General features: G+C 29.4%; 1 long non-coding RNA gene across 3 annotated transcripts; it reads right to left on the reverse strand.

The window, feature by feature from the left end:
• Positions 1 to 19: 19 nt before the first annotated feature.
• On the reverse strand, positions 20 to 21219 carry LOC148234389 (uncharacterized). 3 transcript variants are annotated; one of them, XR_015810040.1, is made up of 4 exons: positions 21159 to 21219; positions 3671 to 3737; positions 3542 to 3598; positions 20 to 3466 (listed from the first exon to the last, which is right to left on the reverse strand). It is a non-coding gene; the product is annotated as an uncharacterized LOC148234389 (long non-coding RNA). The 3 variants fall into 3 exon arrangements; XR_015810042.1 differs by lacking the exon at positions 21159 to 21219 and adding an exon at positions 5457 to 5583; XR_015810041.1 differs by lacking the exon at positions 21159 to 21219 and adding an exon at positions 3796 to 4956.
• Positions 21220 to 21705: the final 486 nt, after the last annotated feature.

Here is a 21705-nt window from a genome sequence, read left to right on the forward strand (position 1 = left end):
ATAAAGGATCTAACAGACCGACGTGGTACGCGGTAGCGATAGCAACGACAGTGATATCTGTACCGAATTGATCATTTACACCAAAGCGGTATGATACTCAAGGTCCGATCTGATTCGTTATCATGAAAACATACTCTTGTATTTAATATAGTAATAGATAATCACAAACCATACATTTTTGCCAATGAATAACATATTTTTTCTAATATCTTTACATAATTGGTGACTCGTATCGTACAGTATGAGATGAGGTTTGATTGATTCAATCAGTTTTTTAAATAGTCATATTGATTGAGGCGGTAACTGCAACTGATGTGTGTATAGTTTTACTTACCGCGATAATCCTCGTACCTATAAATTAGCACAGTCCATTATCGTTACCGCGTTGGTCTGTGAAAACCTTTGGGTAGGTCCAGTGGACCCCACTTTAACACTTTGTATGTGAGTCGCAGCAGTTTATGAGTTATATGCAACTGTAACTGTAACAAATAAACATTTCGAAACAAAACAAATTGATGGGTTTTGTTTCGAAATGTTTGAAATGAAAAAAAGTTTCGTCCTTGTCTCCCAGTTAACCGAAGTGTCGCAAAACGAAGATTCGCGTCACCAACATACAAAGTGGTAAATAAATAATGAACTAGAAATTAAAACGTTAGCTACTCGCGTTTTTACAACGGCTTTTATATACAAATGTATGTACATATGTTTGATGTTTTTTATGTTTAAATTAAAATAATTTTGCAAGGATTATTTTTGTGATAACTAAATATTATTTGATGAGAAAAGCTATTTAAAAAGTATATAAAGGTGATCCAACTTCAGTTTCCGAGCATTTAAAATAAAAAAAAAAATTATGGCTATCTTCAGATTTTTTTGATTTTTAAAAATAATACCAATTAAATGCCCATCTCCGAAATTTTTGCAGCAGCTGATCCTTTCGATGTAATTTTCAATGGCTTTTTGTACATTTCGTCGGTACATTTCTCCGATCTTCAACGTTTTAAAAAAGTAAGGCCCAATGATGCCACCTGACCACAATGTGCACCAATCAGTTACTTTTTGGATATTTAATAGTCTATCGTGAATCTCATGAGGATTTTCCTCGCCCCATATATAGCAATTTTGCTTATGGGCCTCATTAAAGGAGATTTTCTTTAAAAAATCAGCATCAAATTCCTGCTGCTCTAACGCACAATCTGCGTAAATTTTTCGCTGTCCATTTTCTCTGGGCGCATGATTATTGACAGCTGTCTGATTTACAGTGCTGCCAACATAGGAAACTCGAATTGGATCACCTGTATATTATTGTAATACAAATTATATTCTATAATTTTTTGTTAACCGTATTTTCTATGAAAATTGAAATTTACACGGGCAAAAAATTGATATAGTATTATGATAATAATGGAAAAAAAATACAATGACAATATTTCTTCACCTCTATGCCTTATCAAAAATGATTTACAAAACCCATTTGTAATTTCGATATCAATCAACTAAATCAGCATATCGTTTATTAGTAAATAAATTTAAAATTGGTCGTCCATCAGATAAACTAAACATTTTACTGACTATATTTTACTTACAGATAATAAAAATTCCTTCCGGGAAAGGCTGCAATAATCTAGTAGATTTGCATGTAAATATGTGTAAAGTATTTAATTTTAATTTTCAGATTGTCTTTATTTTTTTTTGATAATGAAATGTTCAATAAATGTTATAGAACATTTTTAAGTAACTGCTATTTTGCAACAAAATAATGAATCAAGCTGGATAAATAGCTTAGCTGAGATATTTACGAGGTCAATTTTTCAGAAAACTTTTATAGTTATTAGATTTAAACTATGGCAATCATCGTGTTCACAAAAACCGTTATATCAATGTTATGGGTTGTTCTCAAATTAAATATAAGCGGCTTAGAAAAAAGCAATATTTTTGTAAAGACTGCAATATTTGGCTGTGCATAATGCGTTTTTGACTATTTCATATGCAAATAAATTATCAGTTTTGTATTAAAACATTCTTTGAATGGGTTTAATAAACAAAAACTATTAACCATTTACAATTTAGTATAACGAGTGACACTCAAAGCACTAAATCGGTATGTGTGACGGCTACCTCATTTATTTTTTTAATTTGCTTAGTTCGATTGGTTATTCTTAGATAATATTAGTGTATTTATGCCTTGTTTTTGATTTGATATTAGTTTTTTACTTAATTTTTATATTGTTCCATTATACATCAATTTTAGTGAGTGCATATATTTATTCTAAGGTATTAATAATTAAATAATTTTTATATTATCGAAATTTATATTACTGATATGAATTTTAGATTTCTTAAATATTAATCAATATATGTTATCAAAAATATGAATTAAAAATGTTGTTGTTATAATGAAACAAATTTTATTAAACTGATTAGAAATATGTTTATTAATATTATTTTTTATTCATGAATTTGTTTTACTGATACATAACTATTATTTGGATCTTTTCCAACGTCCTTTTTTCTTTATTGTAAATAAATATTTATATATTATATAATGCATATGAATACACATATACAAACTATATGTATATGGTTTATTATAGCATATGTATTTTTTAAATGTGAGCACTCAGTTGCAATATTCTGCTCCTATTAAATAATAATGTATTTTAAACATTTTAGAATTAGTAATTTGCCATTTTATAATTGCAGTTTTTGTCATTGTGATTTAAAATTGCAATTTTTTAATCTTATTGTGTGATTTTTCGCCATTTAAACTTTAATAATTATGCAAAAGTGATAAAAAGAATAAGATGTTAAATACATGCTTGATAACTACTATAATATCTATTGTACTTTTTGACATTTTTTGGTAATTAAAATACTTTTCTAGCATCCTGTGTTTTAATTTTATGCATATTACCGTAATAATACTAACCAAAGTTGTTGATCCATAAATTAACTGTGTGTCACATAGCTAACTATTTCTTTCTTTTTTTTAATACACTATTAGACTATATATATATATAATCTCCATAAGATTTCGCAACAAAAAAGACATAGAAAGATAGATTGTAAACATTTACTTCATAAATATTAATTACATATGGATATATTTTCGATTAATCAGTTTATTTAATTTGTACATTAATTTTCAAAGCGAAAAAAAATTGTATTTGTATGAGATGAAAACTTTGTTAAGGATGAAATTGTACCATGGGATATATCGACTTAATTTCAACTAATATAATATAGTTTTGTATAATTTTATTAAATTATTTTTGCATTCATAAAAAAAATGATAATATTCTTACAATTTGTGCCCTGTTTAATTTAATAATATATCAATTGAATTGACGACGGACCAGCTGAAGTATCATCACTTTTCAACAATGCAGCTTAGTCCATTACGAAGCTGCATCCCATAGCTTTTCTAATTCGACTCGTTCTACCGAAGAGCCATCTTCGTTAATAACTAAAATAAAAGATTATTGTAAATAATAATCACAAACATGAAAAGTGCACAATTTTATAATGTCTCAAAAGTTACCTGAAATACATGTAACTTTCCAAAGTTTTTTTATGCGTAAGGCTTTTCGTCTCGGTCCTGAAAAAATAGTATTACATTAAAGCGGTATTGCTAATATTAATTAAATCATTATAATCGTAAATTACATACGTTTTTTACTTTTCTTCCCTGCAGAAGATCCTGTTGACGGCTTAGGGGGCTGATCATCCATCTTAAACTATTAAAGATCTTTAGAAAAATACAAAATTAGGATAGATTATATATTAGATAACCACCGTTTTTCAGAGCTCCTTCAACCTCAACGGGCACCAAAAGACTGATAATTACCAGTGATTTCAATATCGAACACACACTTGTTATGTAAGTTAAACAATGTAGTGTTTGTGATTGTCGAGATATCGTAATTATTCAAAAGTTTTACAATTTTATTAGAACTCTACATCAGCCAATTCATTGTTTCAAATTTCATTGTAACAAGACTTGTGGCGTCGTAATGATTTTTGCTTAGCTTTGATTTTTTCAGAAAGCATGTTCAATATTTGTGACAGTAACGGTAAATCACTCAATACGTTGAGAAAACATTCATCGATTGTTTGAGTCGACGGTTTTATCATGTTATCTTAACGGCAGTATTTTATTTACTAAGCAATAAAACGTTAAAAATTACAAAAAAAATATTTTTTAAATTACATTATTTTTGACTAAAAATTTGGCTATAATTATTAATTTAAATGGCAAGCATCGTAAATAAGTATGAAATCGCTTAATAGTATCTAGGGTTACTGCAATACAATTATGAGATCATATGCCAGTGTACGCCACAGTTTTCAATTTTTACACATATGTATATTATAGAGCCAAGTCACAAGAAGAAAGTCGTATACGTCACACGAAAATACGATTGTGTTATTTTTGTTTCTACCTGCGCTGCAATAACGATTACTACCGGGAAACTGCAATGTATCGGCATACTTTGGCGAGCTTAGCAGAAGTCGATAACAATGTTATGCGTATGATATATTATTTAAGAAATGCAGTTAAAAAATAAATGCACTTTCTGGTGATATAGAAGAAGAAGATTGGTAGTTCATTTTCAATTTTTAAGAAGTCAATATGAAAAATTGTGAGATTACCGAATTGAAAGACAGTTTGTTGCTAACTGATACATTAAAAATTCATATTGAAATAGTGTAATACTAAAATAAATAAGAACTACACATACATTTAAAATTAAAAATGGTTTGCTAATTGGCTAAACATTTATTTAACAGCAGATGTCAGCACAATATTTCAAAATAATTTCAAACCGCCCAATTAGTACTATATCGCCGTTAACGTAACAAGGCTGTCTTCATAGCTCGAACAAAAGTTCGTGGTGGCTTATTTTTAGCTCCTGCAGCATCCCTAAATGAACAAAAATTTATTGATGACTTTTTTAGTGTCTTTTGATATTTTTAAAATCTGGTTATCTATCTTAACATAACTTTACATCGTCATAAGAACTTTATCTAGAAATGAAATCTGTTTAGTTTTCTCCAAAACTAGATAGTGTTGCAATTTCGAGGAATTAAATACCTCTATAGGCATGTAAGAGGTAATAAATAGGATTGGAATTATTCCAATTGCCCTGGGAAATCCTAGATCTAATGATATCAATAAAGTTTCGAAAACATGCTTATACGATTATGCCGGTGAGTATACTGTGCGTATCTGTTGTTTTTTTGATAGTGGTGCCAAGTTCAAAGTCGTCATTAATTATTCGAGTGATGTAACATGCGTGCATTCATTGGCATTGAATGAAATTCAACGTAATTGGACAATAGACTTTGTAAATGACATATATGATCAAGAGCAATTTGCATAGAAAGTTGATTTATAAATTAATAAAGATATCGACACTTTGCTAGTTAATTGCACAGAAATATATCATTTATACCGATTTATGTAAAATTAAAATGCAGGCGTCGAATCATAGACCAAAGAGTTGTAGAGTCTCTTTGGTCTCTGGTTTCTCGCAGTCAGCTAAGTAGATTTGGTGAGTGAGCTCGTGACATTCTTCATACTGCTCATTGAATGAAGCTTGGATGAATGAGAAAACGACAGTTTAGAACAGTCACGCTATTGTTGGGTAACTTCGAAAGAAGATAAAATTACTTACATTAAATCATATTTAAAAATATATTTAATATTATTTTGTTTTATAATTCAATTGTTTAAATAAATATCATTAGCTATTTCTAATGAAATATGGTTTTATTACCAGCCATTAAATGCTGTAGTTTCGAAATTACCTAACTATAATACTTTTCGTTTGCCTATCACTATTTTTATTAATTTATTTTTTGTAAACTGACAGGCGTTACAAATGGGTAAGCACAATTAACAACATCATAGTTTGTACATAAATCAGTGACATATATTTATGAACTATTATTACAGCCAGAGTCGGCGCTAAGAAACGCGGGACCCGAGGAAAAAATCAGGCGCATCCTCCCTCCAAAAATAGTTTGTGAATATTAAATTTTTAATAATGTTTTTCAATATGCATATTTGCCCAGAAGGTTGTTTTCTTTCCAATCTGTCTATTTTAACCCGTCACCATCCGATTACCATTAGTAAATACCGCGAAAAATATAAAAAGCATTTTAACCCGTTCATTAAAAATCTTTAATAATAAATTTAAAAATATATATTAATAACTATATAAAAAAACTAATATTATAATGTCTACGTTTTTTGTCATTTTGTCTTTTTTCCTCATAAAAAACTTGTAAATAGAAAAGTAACCAGATAAATGGCGCGAGTCAGGGATGTCATTTCAGCTTTTTCTTGAGAGAGGGGGAGGGAAGGCGGGCAAAAATCAACTACACTGTAGTCATTGGTTGTTTTTTTTTAATATTTCGATTACAATAATCTTATTAAATGACACGCATTTTTCTAGTCAAATTAAAGGGTGGGTTAATTCCACCACCTGTTTAGAATCCACGTCAAAAGCAATAAAATCGTGCCGTCGCTGTCGCAGTGGAAATGATGGGTTATCTAGCATTCATATTAAGCCTTTTTTAAACAATATTACGAATTACAATAAGTGAGAAACGAATGAAGCACATCTAAACCAAATTTTTATCAATAGGAGACCGCAGAAAACCATTATCCCTTCTCAGAAGGCTAAATTCCACGTCAAAAGCAATAAAATCGTGCCGTCGCCGTCGCAGTGGAAACGCTCGTTGCCGGGCGTGCAACGGCGCCGACACGATTTTATTGCTTTTGACGTGAATTTTTGACTTCTGAGAAGTGATAATTGTTTTTACGCCCTCTTATTGACCAAATTTCGGTTTGAATGCACTTTGACTAATAGTCTTATATTAGAAGTTCGAAATAATAACGGTAAGAATAGCTATCATATTTTTAAATCTTTTTCTAATATTAAAGTGCAACCGAACTATAGAGAAATATGCGAGTTTATAGTCTGTTTCTTTCACTTATTTTTCTTTGAGAAATAAGTTTCCTTAGTTTGTATTTTAGACTTGAGCTAATGAACGTTCTAAAACTATAATTAGTTTTAAAACGTTCATTAGGTCAAGTTGGGTTTGGTGAGTTCATGTAGGTTAGGTTTGGGTTTGAACAGAAAATGGATGTTTCTGAACTGACAAATTGAGTGCAGCATATAATTTCTCAAGCGCCTATTAGTTTATATTAATAATTATATTTTCGTTAGTAATAACATGTATCTACCGTTGAAAATGTATTTAGATTTCACTAGTGAAAACTTTATTGAAAAATATACATTCACTGTAACATTTACATATCGCATGTAAATAAATAATGATAAGTATGTAAATGTATATATTATTTGGATGGAAAATTTAATTATATAATTTTATTTGCACCTGGCAGATAAATTATATTTTCATTGGTAAAAATATATATCTACCGGTGAAAATGTTTTCCGATATGATTTCACTGAAATTACATTTAAAATAATATTTTCGGGACTGTTTTTTTTTGAAGGATAAAAATGCATTTCACTAAATGAAATGCATTTTTCTGGCCAAATTCAAAGGGAGGGACAATGCCCCACATTATTCTACTTAGGCGGGGTGCGTTTAGAAGGGTGTAACAATTTTTTGCCGAGAAAGTTACTTGACGTGTTTTATTTTCAGAATACAACTCTAAAAAATATTTTAGTTGCCTTGCTCAGCCAGGCCTGATTACAGCTTACAATCAATAAATGTCATTCTGCACAACCTAGCTCAATTTTATTTTAGTTATTCATTCTTCAGAATAGGAAAATCGAGGAAAACATACTCCGTGATAATCGATCGTAATTATAATTGTATAATAATTACTAATTACAATCATCCAGATAGGATATAAATTAAAAAATATGCATTATCGTCCAGTTAAGATTGTCCAGATAAGTTTATAGTTAAGATATTTTTTACTATACTGGTTTATAGTTAAGATATTTATCATATTATATTTACAATTTTTCTGGACGGATGGTGACGGGTGGCAATAAAATACAGATTTTGGCTACTGCTGTAAAAATTTTAATAGTTACGTTACTGAATGTTATTAATGAGATTGGCGGACGAGGCGCCGCCAGTGTTGCCAGAGTGCCGGCTCGCTTATGGCCAAATAAATCGGTTACCACAAAATTGTTTGTAAATTTTTCCGCTACACAAATTACACATATATGAATGCGAAATATAAATGAAGAAACTTGAGACTTGAAAAATTTATTTACAAAAATAAGTAAATGTCAGTCGCTAATTTTTGAGAATAATAAGATCAATAGAAAAGGTGCCAATGGATTTTAATATGAAGTATTAATGTCGACATACAAGTCTATTGAATAACTATCAAATGTTTGCTTCAAAACAAATTAATTCCTTTTCAGAAAAATAATTTAAATCAAATTTGTATATAACAGAATGTTTAAAACAATTTTACAAAGAAGTGTTACGGAAATAAGCGATGGTTACTCTCTCATAGCTCGAACAATTACCGAAACATTTTTATTTTTGACCACCTTGAATTATTCACATTTTAAATTAGCATAACTTTATAAGTAGGGGATTCTTCTAAATTACGGGGGGGAGGTAATTATCTATATAATATAGGCACTGATAATATCGATCTGCACTCGAGTCACAACTAGCTCGTAGCGATAACAATTATTTTATACTCTAACTAAAGAGTCTATTTTATTCGAAATAGTCAAATTATAAGGTGCTATTTTTTAATTTTGTGTGTATTAAAATCAAAAAATTATATTTTGTTATCTTTAAAACGGTATAATTTTTAAATAGATGTACTACATCCTATATCAGTGTTTGCTTTTCATTGAAAATAACCTAAGATCAACATTAGCGCCGTCGTTGTTTTACAATGACAAATGTTGTCCAAAAAACACAATTTAGCATTCTCATATAAGCCACGTCACATACTTATTCAGAGCTATATGAATAACTAATTAGTTAATATAACATTACGCGCGTTGAAAACTATAATTGAGATAGACTAAACATGGCAAAACTGTTACCACGTCAAAGAAAATTCGTATAGTTCAATATTTGATCCTTTCCGTATTTATTTATGAATTTATCGTGCCGATACTTGATTTAATGTGTTAAAAGGAATAGGCGAGGAATCGATGCATTATGGAAGATTTATCTTTGAAGTTAGTGAATTGCATTCGAATCCAAATATGTATTTAGTATCACGTTCTTAAAATGCATTAGTCTTATCTAGATCTATTTTTAGATATTTTCAAACTTTTGCCAAATAATAAAAAACTGAATCTTTCTCTAAATATTCTGCGATGAACATAGAAGTTGAAAAGAGTTGCAATATACAATTGGTGGCAAAAATAAAATAATATTTTTAACAATTTTAATTAAATGCGTGTAAGCTAAAAACATTTATATTGTATAGATTAAAAAATCACTATCATAAGCATTCTTTTTACTCACATTAAATTATGTATGCAGATAAAATTCTGTAAATTTGTCAAGAAGTAAATCTGTTTTTCATATATTTTTAAAATTATATTTAATACAATATATAGCCAAACTAAAAGTGCGTAGGAATCTTCACGGCCATCTTATGTTAATTTAGGCATTTGACAAATAAACCCTAGTCCACAGAAATGACTCAGGAGATTATTTAGCGTGGGCTGAAAAGCATTAGTAGACACAATCCGAATATGAGCAAAATGGTTAAAGCGATCCTCGAAAATTCCAAAGGCGAGAGACTAAAGTGAAATAAATTTAAATTCACAAGTTTTTGTCTTTTTCTTATCTAAAATTAGAGTATTCACAGTAAATATTTTAAAATGCTATCTCGTTTTTCATATTGTATTGTTTACATTGACACAAGATGCGCGGTCTAGATAGTGCTAATTTTGTGCGCATTCTATTAAATAATTAATTATATAATGATCTGATTCATTTGCCATAAGTAATAATTTTAACCAGTGCGACGTTTACTATCAGTGTTGGGATAAAGAGGATTCCAAAGTTTGAGAAGCTCAAATGGTAAAACGCACCACTGCATTCTAAATCCAAATACCCCTCCGTCACCGGTCATTACTCTATTCGAAAAACTTTGGCTAATAATAAAGACCAACAACACAAACAAGTGTTGCATTGAGTGTCTGACAAACACCCGACTATGCGGTGTTATTTTATGGACCTTTGGAAAGCCATTAAATTACTATATGAACGAACACTATTGCTTATGTATTACGGCCACTTCAGAATCTTAACATAATCTTGCATTAAGAGAACTAAATCAGTATTATTTATTTAGTACTAATTACATTGATACAAAACATAACTAAATATAGAATTACATGATGATTTCATAATAAATCATCTTTTCAAAATAATCAAAAATGACTTGTCAATGCATTTGAATATAGTATGGTACATATTATAGTGTATTTTGCACTTACTTAAAATGAAATAAAAATATAAATGTCTTGTATTAAAATCGCTACACAAAAATTATCATAATTTGTCCTAATAATTGATTATTTTTTATATTGTAGTGATGTACCGACTTTATTCCTAGTTAAATTTCACAATTAAAAATTACTGCTAGGGGAGAGTAGTGTGGGGCCAAATTATTTGTACGCGACAGCGGCGAGAGCAACACTATACTATAGGCACAACTTTGATTTTATTAATATTATTTAATAACCATGCAACTATATAATAATACTTTAATTAAATACTACTGTAGCGGCCCAATCTGTGTATAATTGCTACTCGTCACTATTTATCCGCCAATCTATAGTGTAGTGCTGCAGTTTTTTTAGCATAATTTGGTGAAATAAAATATTTTTTGCCATTTGACGAATTCTTGCAGATTTGATTTATGCCCAGAAATGGACTGAAAACTAAAAGGACGAAAATGGTTAGTAAAATTGCAATGATCTACATATAGGCGAAAAATAAGTGGGAAAATATGAAAACAACAATGATTTAAGTGGGAAAAAAGTTCATCGAGACTAAAAAGGCAGCCATAAAGCAACAACGGTGAAGGACGAAATATTAGAACTAATGAACAAGCGTAGAAAATTCATAAAAATATGAAAGAAGCCAAAGATAATTTGCTGAATGAAAATGAATAGAAATGGAAAACTTACAATAATTTTTTAAAAGGAACATAAGGACAAATCGGAAAAAAACACCCCAGAAAAATATAAAGAAAAAGTATTACTTAGAGTGAAAAATATTATATTATGTATATCTGTTTATACTATGGTTTGGTGTGGATGTCTTTATGCTTAATTTAGAAATCCCGGAAACAAAAATATGACTTTTAACATTGAAATTTAAATCTTTGTCGTTCATGATTAATATAGACATCACACGAATAATAATAATTGCCATTAAACGACGAAAGAGATATCTGCATTACATAATGGTAGCGAATAAAAGGATATATAAATCGTGCAGGACACCCAGTATTGCATAATAACCACAACTATCTCGACCTTACATCAAATGACTTTATACTTAAAACCCTTTGGCCACCTAATAAGCACCAACGAAAAAGTGTGTGTTTCGGAAAACAACGCAATTAGTTCTCAATCATCCCCGTCAGCGATTTGTTAAAGCTTTCTTAAACGATTGATATAAAAGATGTGACACATCAGAAGATATTCATAATTTTGCGTCAAATTATTGTAAACATGTTATTGTTGTGATGTTTCATATTCTCCAAATAATTTATATAAATCGCAAAACTTTCTTTAAATAACGTTTTTACTGAAATACAATAATTCAATTTTATATACTAATAATAGTGTTTAGTACGTTTATTAAATTATATTTTAAATGATTTTATATGATGTATTTACTTATTTTAGTAAAGAAAAATGTTATCTTTAATACAAAAATAACAAATATGATGAAAAAATAAAAAATCTTTGCTCAAAAAATAAAAAAGTTTTTCTATAAGATAATATTTATACGATGAGGCCTTTAAAACAGTCCAGAATGATTTTAATAAAGAATTGTATTAAAGCCTATTTTAAACATCAATACATTTAGTAAAAAAATCCCTGTTTTTATTTGCTTAGTTTTAACGTTTCCTGACTGACCTTATATTATTACGAAATAATATCATATTTATTTACAAGCTTGGCATCATTTTTATTTATCTTACATGGGAAATCCAAATAACATTTTACATACATGTTGATTTTTTTCCGTTAAGTACTCAAATAAAAACACAGGCATTTTTTAAATTATTTACAAAGCAAATTCATCGAATTATTGTTTACAGTGTAAACAATAATCGGTTTTGCTTCGGTTGCGCTTTGTATTACCGCTCGAACGCTTACGAAAATCTTATTAGCATTGCTTTTCAGATATTATGTAATTAATATTTAAAAATTAACGGAACATGTATGTAAAAAATATAGGGTTTTTAATGATTTTTGTGACTTATTTAAAATATTTATTAATAATATCTCCAAAAATTATAAATCATCACACTTTCAAAAATGTAAATATGGGACATTTACGAGACCTTTACAGGGACGTAATCTAAAATAAATATACATCATTGTGATCTAAAACGGTTTGTCACCACTGAATATCATAATTGAAGTCATTGAAACGCGCGGTTAAAATATGGCATTATTTTATCTTTTTATTCATTACAAATCTTAATAATTTTATAATCGTTATACAAAATAATTTTATCATATCAAGGGTAAACGAATTGTGATTGGAACAATACGATCCTAGTAAATACCTATTGAATTTATTTCCCGAGGGGTGTTGTAATCTTACATTTTTAAGTATTTTCAGACCAACCAACTCATTATTAAAGACACGTCTTATCTCATGTCTATGTAATTTGAGAGAATGATTTGCATGCAATTCCACTGAAATATTCCGTAGACCAGCAAATAAAATAAAAAGCGCTAATATGACAGCCAACTTAAGAATAAGAATAACATGAATGTATTTCATTTTTTTAAAGCCGATTATTTCATTGAGCTGATCTGGGAATAAATTGCAAAACCTTATATACATATGTATGTATTGTTTTCTGTTTTGTTGAGACATCTTGTGATTTTATGTCTCTGTCAGACTGTGGTTAACTATCATTCTTTGAATTACATTAAGGTGTCATTTCTCAATATAAATAAAATTTATAGTGATGAAACCAGTAACGTATTTATGAATAATGTTTTTCCGAGTTAAGTCATCATGCGGGAGAACAATCAAACTACGGACCTCAGTCCCAGACAATAAATTGTCAGAGGTGCTAAGAATCATCAAGTCACTATTGAAGATTGCAATTTGATACATAAGCGATGTAAAAGAATGACACAACATCGACAAGCTATAATATATTGTTTCAAAAGAAGTAAGTCTATGTGTTACAAATATCCATTCATAGTACCGTTGTTTTATTACAATTTAACGATTATAAACCGATGGCATAAAAATTGATTTTGCGAACGAATAGTTTTATGTAATCTTCTCTCTATCTAGACTCCTTTTTTCAAGTGACATAAAATGTTTTCGAGTCAATAGGACAGGGCTCGGCAACCTATGACCCGCGGGTCACAAAGTGACCCGTTTGATGATTTGAAGTGACCCATTTCAGTTCTGCAAATATTATTTTTTAATGTGTTACGATGTCAAGACTAGACCACATATATGGTTGTTAGGACCAAAAGTATTCACTGACCCGAATAGTCTTTTTAATAGTCACATTCTAATTATTTTGACCCGCAGCCAAAAAAGGTTGCTGAGACCTGCAAAAGGTTGCTGAGACCTGCAATAATGAAAATATTCGTGGTGTGAAATGTAAATCAGCTGCAGAACATTTATAATAAGGTCCAAAATCATTTGAAGGTGGGGGGGGGGGGAGTGCAGGTGGAGGCATTTGCAACAATTTAGTAACACAATAAAAACTCTAGACCGGAAAAGATACCTCAACCGTATCCAAGTACTTATAAAGGCTTAAGCGCCACTCCTAACTGGAGTAATATCGATTTTAAGAATATATGTATATATATGTATGTATTATATATACATATTGCATAATAAAAAGATAGACGTGTCGCGTGATTTTCTACAATAAAAGTAACTCGGTCAGAGTTTGAAACTAGCAACTGGTGCAACTCAAGCTCGGAAATAATATTCATAAAGCCGTCTCGAAACAGCCCTAAGCACGAAAACGGTTCTTAATCTGTAAAGTGGCAAAATGCGCTTCTTTTACAACACAGGAGCAATATAATCGAAAAGAAAAGCAAAGCAGGTCACTCGGAGGCGGATCGATACTGATTTATTAAAGCATAACTGGGTTATTCTTTTGCAGGCTGAAATCTTATTCCGCTGAGTGCTTTTTTTATCTATTCCATATTTAATTTGACAGCATTTCCATATATAATTTAGTTTGCTTCAAAATACGCGCACCAATCGAGATGCTGGAGGACATTGTGTGACTTGTAAATATAATTACCTAGTGCTCGGTACCAATTAGCGTGTTTATCTGATCGATTGCGCGTTTAGTGATTTATTTTATATATTTTTTTCATTAAAAAAATGTCAGACAATCGTAGCATCTATGCAATTTACTAGAGTTTTAAAATATATCAATAAAATATGTTATGTTTAATTTACGATCCAAAAAACAGCGATTACTCATTATGTTATTGTGTTCATCTGCCTAATATATTAATTTTAACTTTGAGAACCAAAACCAGTGATTACTCATTTTGTTATTGTATTTATTTTTGTAATTCACTAATTCTAATCTTGTCTTGAAATCCAAAGATAGCGATTACTCATATATTTTTCGTTACTTATATCTGTAACATACTATTTATAATGTACTTTCACAATCTTATGATTGTTTATTTTAAGTCATTTCGTTAAGAACTTTACTAAATGAAATAAAAACAAGCCCCAAAATAATTTCTCTTCTTTAATATTCTGCTTGTTCGTTTTTGTGACACAATTGAAATAACCTATTAATTTCTGCATCCAGATAGAAAGATACATGTGTTAACTTAATGGGTAAACATGCAAAATCTTGATTTAGACAAAGCCAATGAACATCGGTCATTGTTTACCAAACGACTCAATGCACAATATAATATATTCCGTATTATCATCAATTGGATCTTAGTTCCCGGTATTTAGTGCGTATATATTTTTAATTGGCCAACTGTCACCCAATCATTTATTCGATTAATATTCTTCCATCTCGATTGTTACTGATCAACCTTGCCCTCAATTATCATATTGTTTGTTAGTATTACTAAATTTCATACTTAATCAAGATGACGAACATGTTGTTTTTACCTCACGCTTTTTTGCTTTACCCAAGAATTGACATTAATTAAAAAATGTGTGAATTAAGATTAATTTATTATAAGATTAAAAATACGAATAGAATATATATATTACAATTAAGTACAGGTTGCTAGTTTATTTAATTAATTATTTAAATTAATAACCCCAAAACTATTTATAACTATTTACTTAACTGAGGTCCTAGAGCTACTTTTTATATTGTAGTTTATACAACCAAGTATTGTTTTATATAATATATATTTTTTAATATTAACACGAAAATTGTAGGTTAAATTATTTATCAATGTTTTCATTTGCAATATTTTATTATTTTTCAGTTTATATTTTGATTTATTACATTCAGTAATACGCGTTGGAACGAAAAATTCATGCTTGTTCAATTACGGATGTGAAATAGTTAATATCATCGTCGATTGATTTAGTGACTTGCACAGTGTATATTTGCTGTTTGAAATGTAAGCTCTTTTCCAGTCAGCTTTTTCGTAATCAAAGGGCTTATCTAACCGATACTAAAAACATATAGTCAAAACGCAATATGCACTGTACTTGTTCATTCATAATCAGAATGAGTGAAAGTTGAAAAATGTATCGCAATACCACACGCACGTTGCATCTTCGCCCACGAATTATTTACAAACAGCATTTTCTCGCACTCTTCAATGGGACTCGAATAAAAATATAAAAGTCAAAGATGTGACGTTAGACATGTGCGATAAGAGCTTGAATATAATACACATATAGTATATGGAAAACTGGTTTTCAATAGAATTGAATACACATACTATGTGGTATGCTCGAGCCATGCCTACGGGAAACTATTGCATAATATTCTAAACGAAAGATTCATATATGATATGAATAGAAATTCTGTAAGTGCGATTATCAAGTTTATAAAAATTACAACTAAAGAATTTGTTACTGTAAGTGCAATATGAGATAGCTATTCTATGTATGATAATATTTTGGCTTAATACAAGAACAACAAAGAACGAAAAAACTTCGTAATATAATTCATACATATGTATATACATACAAATATCACTCAATGAATTAATCAACTATGCATTATGTTTTCTTTTTTGATAAATAAAAAATATGTATAACTTATGTTATTATTATATTAGTATTGTACATCTTTTTTATTATAAATAAACATAAAACTGGACCGTTGAAGAGAACAAACTTTTTTAAAAGAGAACAAAATGATTTTTATTATGGACGCGAATAATCGAACGATCAAACCGATCGTTAACATTGGTTGATTAAAGAGCATTGAATTACAAAGGAATTTTTGGTGTATTTATACCCGGAACGTAGAGAAAATAACAGCTGTTGCTACTTCACATTTTCTTTTTAATTTCAAATAAGATATAAATAAAAAAAACTCTTTCAATTATTAAAGTATTTCTGTGGAAAGCTATCATACATTTCTGAATTTTCCGATTCATTATGTACTTCTTAAATTATCAAAGCAAAGATAAGGCCGATTAGAGTAGTCTGCCATTCGAATATTTATGACGTTTATTAAAGCGTCTAATAAAGCATGCATATTTTCAAACATCTGGCACGGACCCACCCGTTCTTAAAGATCAGCAGCTGTAAAACATATTCGTACAAATTTAATTTTTAAGCAAAAATTTTCGAGAAATCATCGAGAAGAAAAACTACACTAATTGTGTCGTGTATAACACGAGTCTAATCTTAGATTTTTTCTTATAATATAAATTAAAAAATATTGTATTTTATACACTACTAAGCTGCCAGCTTATATATACAACACTGGTTATTTAATAGAGGGATGGATATTTTTAGCAATTTTTTAAATTATTATTGTATATACGTGTGTATTATTGAACTCTTGTTTACTAGATTTGACGCGAAGAGAGAAGCGGTTGCTTTCTTGGTCTTCTCAGAGTGACATTGATCGATATTAGCTCCGTTTTGTGTGATTTCGATTGATTTGTGAGTGCCAAGTCAAAAGAAAATTAAAGTAGATGAAAGAAAAAAGTGAAGTGAGAAGTCTGTGTTCCCTGAAAAAGGTTCAGAATCGGTGGCAAAAATCACTTGTCTCTTTGTCACAATGAAGACTGTATACTAATGGTACGATAATTAATCGGATTACAATATTCTTTCTCGTTTTTTTAATTGTAATAATTTTGGCTGTTTTCCAGATAGTGGACTATAGATTCTTTAGAGTTCATTCGACCTTCAGATAACAGCTCTACATTATTTGCATGATTCACGTTTGCTGTAGACTTTTCGAGAAGAACACAACACATTTATACAAAGTTTGTCTTTCTAATCAGTAAGCGGGATGCAGATAAGAATCATTAATTATCAGAGGGGTTCGCTTATTTTACTACATTGTTTTAGGTGTGCCGGTAAATACTATTTGACGCTAACCTACTAATTAAAGTAAAACGAACTGCATAATAATTTCGCAACCCTTTTTACTAAAAATAATACAATACATGGATATGTATTCTATAAGTCCTAATTATAAACATTTATAGTATTCATTACAACAAGTAATTAATACATCTAAAACAAAGGTTCCCAACCTATTTATTACATTACCGTTCCTTATGATATATTATTTATTGTTGGCTATTTTAATCTCTCAAAATTTGATATAAAGTTATCTAGTTAATTATTAAACAAAATTAATAATTTGTTTAAATTATCCCCTGATATTTAATAAACTCATATATAGATCTCGTAGAGAAATCTCAATTTAAAATATACTTTTAGTGCATTAGTTGTCTATTAGATATCAGCACTCTCTTTTAGATTTTTCAATTGAGTGTAAGAAGAATTGTGCTTCGTTGAGCGGAATAAGTGGTAATCTGAAGGTGCTATTTCCGGTGGATATATCAGACGGTGAGAATGTGACCTTGAATAATCAAGACCTGCAGTAGGGAAACTGAAACCTTGTTTTATTCTTGGAAATATGATTATTTTTTATGTGCATTAATATATGCACCTTATAAATCGTTCATTATTTATCAAAAATCCCTGGAAAGAAGTATTAAGTTTATTTAGAAAATTGAACGTTTCTGCCATATATGCAAATATCCGTTCCTTATCCAACAAGAGTTCTAATAGGTTCAAGATCAATATCCTAAACTGTTTATTTGTTCCTTAAGTTCAATAAAAAGTGTTAGATAAGTCCATACTTTCGCACTAGAAATCGTTGCTCGACTAAGAAATTTAATTTATGATTTTCATTTAGCTTTTTTGTAATTAGATCATTATTCAGTCCTATTTGCAGCACCATCTGTAAACACTCCGACGTAATTGCCTGAGTCCAAGCGCTGCGCTTGTGATTCGTCCTGTTAAGTCGAGGCACAGTAAAATTTTTTCCATGAAGTCTTCAGCTTCACTATACCTCACGAAGCAAAGTAAAAAAGCATGGTTACTCACATCGGTTGATCCGTTAGTACCTCTATAAAATTTATATTCAATATCGAATTCTTCTCTGAATGATGTTGTTCGAAAGCGAACTGCATTTTCGATTAAGATATTCGAAGGGCAACCAAAGTAAATGCTTGAAGCAGCAATATCTTCTTCATTTGAATTTTAACTGGTTCTGCAATCTTTCAAAAAATCAGGTGGCTTATCTGTGAGGACGCTATGCTTTAAGCACAAACGACAAACAAGCTTTATTTAATATAATAATATATCTAGTATAGTATATATCTAAAAATTCGTTAACCAGCCTTTTCGTCATCTAGTTTAAAAATAACGACTATTCAAAATTATAAAATCTTAATTTTATTAAAAAATATTATAGAGAAAAAAAGTTATGAAGTCAAAAACATTAAAAATTGAAATAAAAATACATATAAAAAATAAACTTCGCATAACAGTATTTTAAAAATAATACACTTATAAATGAATTGTTGTAAAATGAATTTTGCAGAAAATTAAAAAAATAAAATATATGATTTACAAATTTATTGGAAAAAATACTATATTAATTACAGCTAAAATGGGCGTATAATTACCTCATCTTTGTGGCCACATTTTTTTTGTGCAATATTAATTTAATTTTTGTAAAATATCAGTATATCATATACAATTGAAATTTTGAGAAACTCTGCCTTAGATATATGTACTTCATACACATGTTAGTTGTGCTTTCAGTCCTTATTAAATTTTATTGTATATTTAACATAATAGCTGGCATAAGTCATAAAAGCTGCAATAAACGAACGGCACACCCGGCGATTTATAAAATAAGTCGTCTCGCTGTTTTATGTCAAATTTGCTGCAGCGTCCGTAGGGCGTAATTGCAAAGTACTGAGTACATATATTTCGAAGAGATGACATCATGAACCTTTTTGACCTCTGTGTGTGGACATAAAATCAATCAAGCTACAAAAATTTGTCGAGTATGCAAATTGCCACCGTTGCTTCGTCGCATTCCCTACTGGGCGTTGTTAATTCACTAAACGATGCGAGTATTTAGATTAATGTTTCATTCGACGCGACGCCGCAATTACGAGGATATATGCACGATTTATCGCCTTTTCAATTGAAAAACTAATTCATCGTCTTGTCAACTCATTGAATATTGTCATGGTGTGTACGCGTGACAGGATTGGTCTATACTAATCGGCAAACGCAGCACCACTACTAAAATTTTCGGTGAGATTTATTCATTACAGGTATTCCACAACTATAAGGCGTCTAATACGGATTTTTATTTCAGTCCTTAATATGATATAGCGTTTTGTGCTTTTCTTCATTTTTACATTTTTAAATAAATTCAATTTTTTTAAAGCAATTTAAAAAAACATATTTCAAGTACGGATAATCCGAATTGTAAGTACACTGTGTATAATTTTAATTAAAGAATATAATAGAAAATTTATAATATAAAATATGGGAATCCATGAGACTCGAGGACATGAAAACGAATTTATTACAAGTGCTGGTTATGGTAGATCCACACAATCATACAATTTGAAGTATAGTTATCTTTTCTTATGCTTATTTTAATATCTCTGTACGTGTGGGAAACTATGGATTTATTTTAGCGTTGTTTCTTATTTTACATCTATTGTATGATGCTTCAAACGTATATTGCAGATAAGATAAATTGATACTTCACCATAACATATGAATCATAACTGTTTCTGTTAACGAAGCTGCGATGTTTTATGATATTATTGTTAGATTATATTTATATAATATTTACGTTTTACCGCTTGCGTATTAAAAAATATAGGATCTTGAAAATATCGCACTCGAGAAACACATAGACTTAAATCAGAGTACACTTTCATAAGAAATTTGTATATACGACTAAGTCTATATATGTTTATAAATAATTTTGCTCGTGAGAGATGTGCCTTTGTTTACTGCGTCGGGAAACCCTTGAAGTATAAGTCGTAAACACGTTGATGCCTTGAGCACACAGGATGTCATTACGTTTTAAGGAGACCCTCTGTTTTATAAAAAAAATGTTGCTGTATAGCAGCAGCGGCGTTTCGTCTAGAAATTCATTGAACTGTAGTGCCCCAAAATTAATTCAAATATTTAATTCTAAAATAAAGTAAATACATTTTCCATAGAGGTGATTATGTGACATTATTTGCCACAATAGCGTCACAATAATTTCAATTTAACTGAAGTATTCCTAATGATACTGTATATACACATATCAGTTATGTTCAACATGCCACATGCAGCTAATTGAGGATTGACTGCGGTACTTTTGAAGTTTGCAGCATTTTGTTATTTATAAAATAAAAGAAACAAGTCAATGTACATACGTGTTATGAGTGTATAACTTTTTGTGAGTGACAGTTGCTAGATAGGACTTTTAAGTTTTGGTCTTAGCAAAGATACAGCTGACCATTGAACAATCAAGAAATGCGTTTATTACAATTTATTTAATATTTATTCGAGTTTGCCACATTTAGCGCAGTCTATTATTTGGTCGATTTGTCTCTTTCTATTATTATGCTTATCAATTGATGTAAAATAGTGAAGCGGTGAATTTATTTGATTCTATCAATAATTAATTTTAACATTTTTTAAAAATAAGATGAATATTGATCATGTCTGTAGATGAAAATCATGACCGGTCATTGGGAAAACGATGATTCCGGGCCTCATGACAAAAATTACATTTTATATATTTTTTAAAATACACATTCACTGTAACATTTATACATCAGATGTAAATAAATAATGATAAGTATGTATATATATATATATATATATATATATATATATATATATATATATATATATATATATATATATATATATATATATATATATATATATATATATATATATATATAATATATAAAT

The sequence above is a fragment of the Plectrocnemia conspersa genome, unplaced genomic scaffold (genome assembly GCF_051122295.1).
Source record: "Plectrocnemia conspersa isolate PC_06_02 unplaced genomic scaffold, ASM5112229v1 ptg000006l, whole genome shotgun sequence".
Lineage (NCBI taxonomy): Eukaryota > Metazoa > Arthropoda > Insecta > Trichoptera > Polycentropodidae > Plectrocnemia > Plectrocnemia conspersa.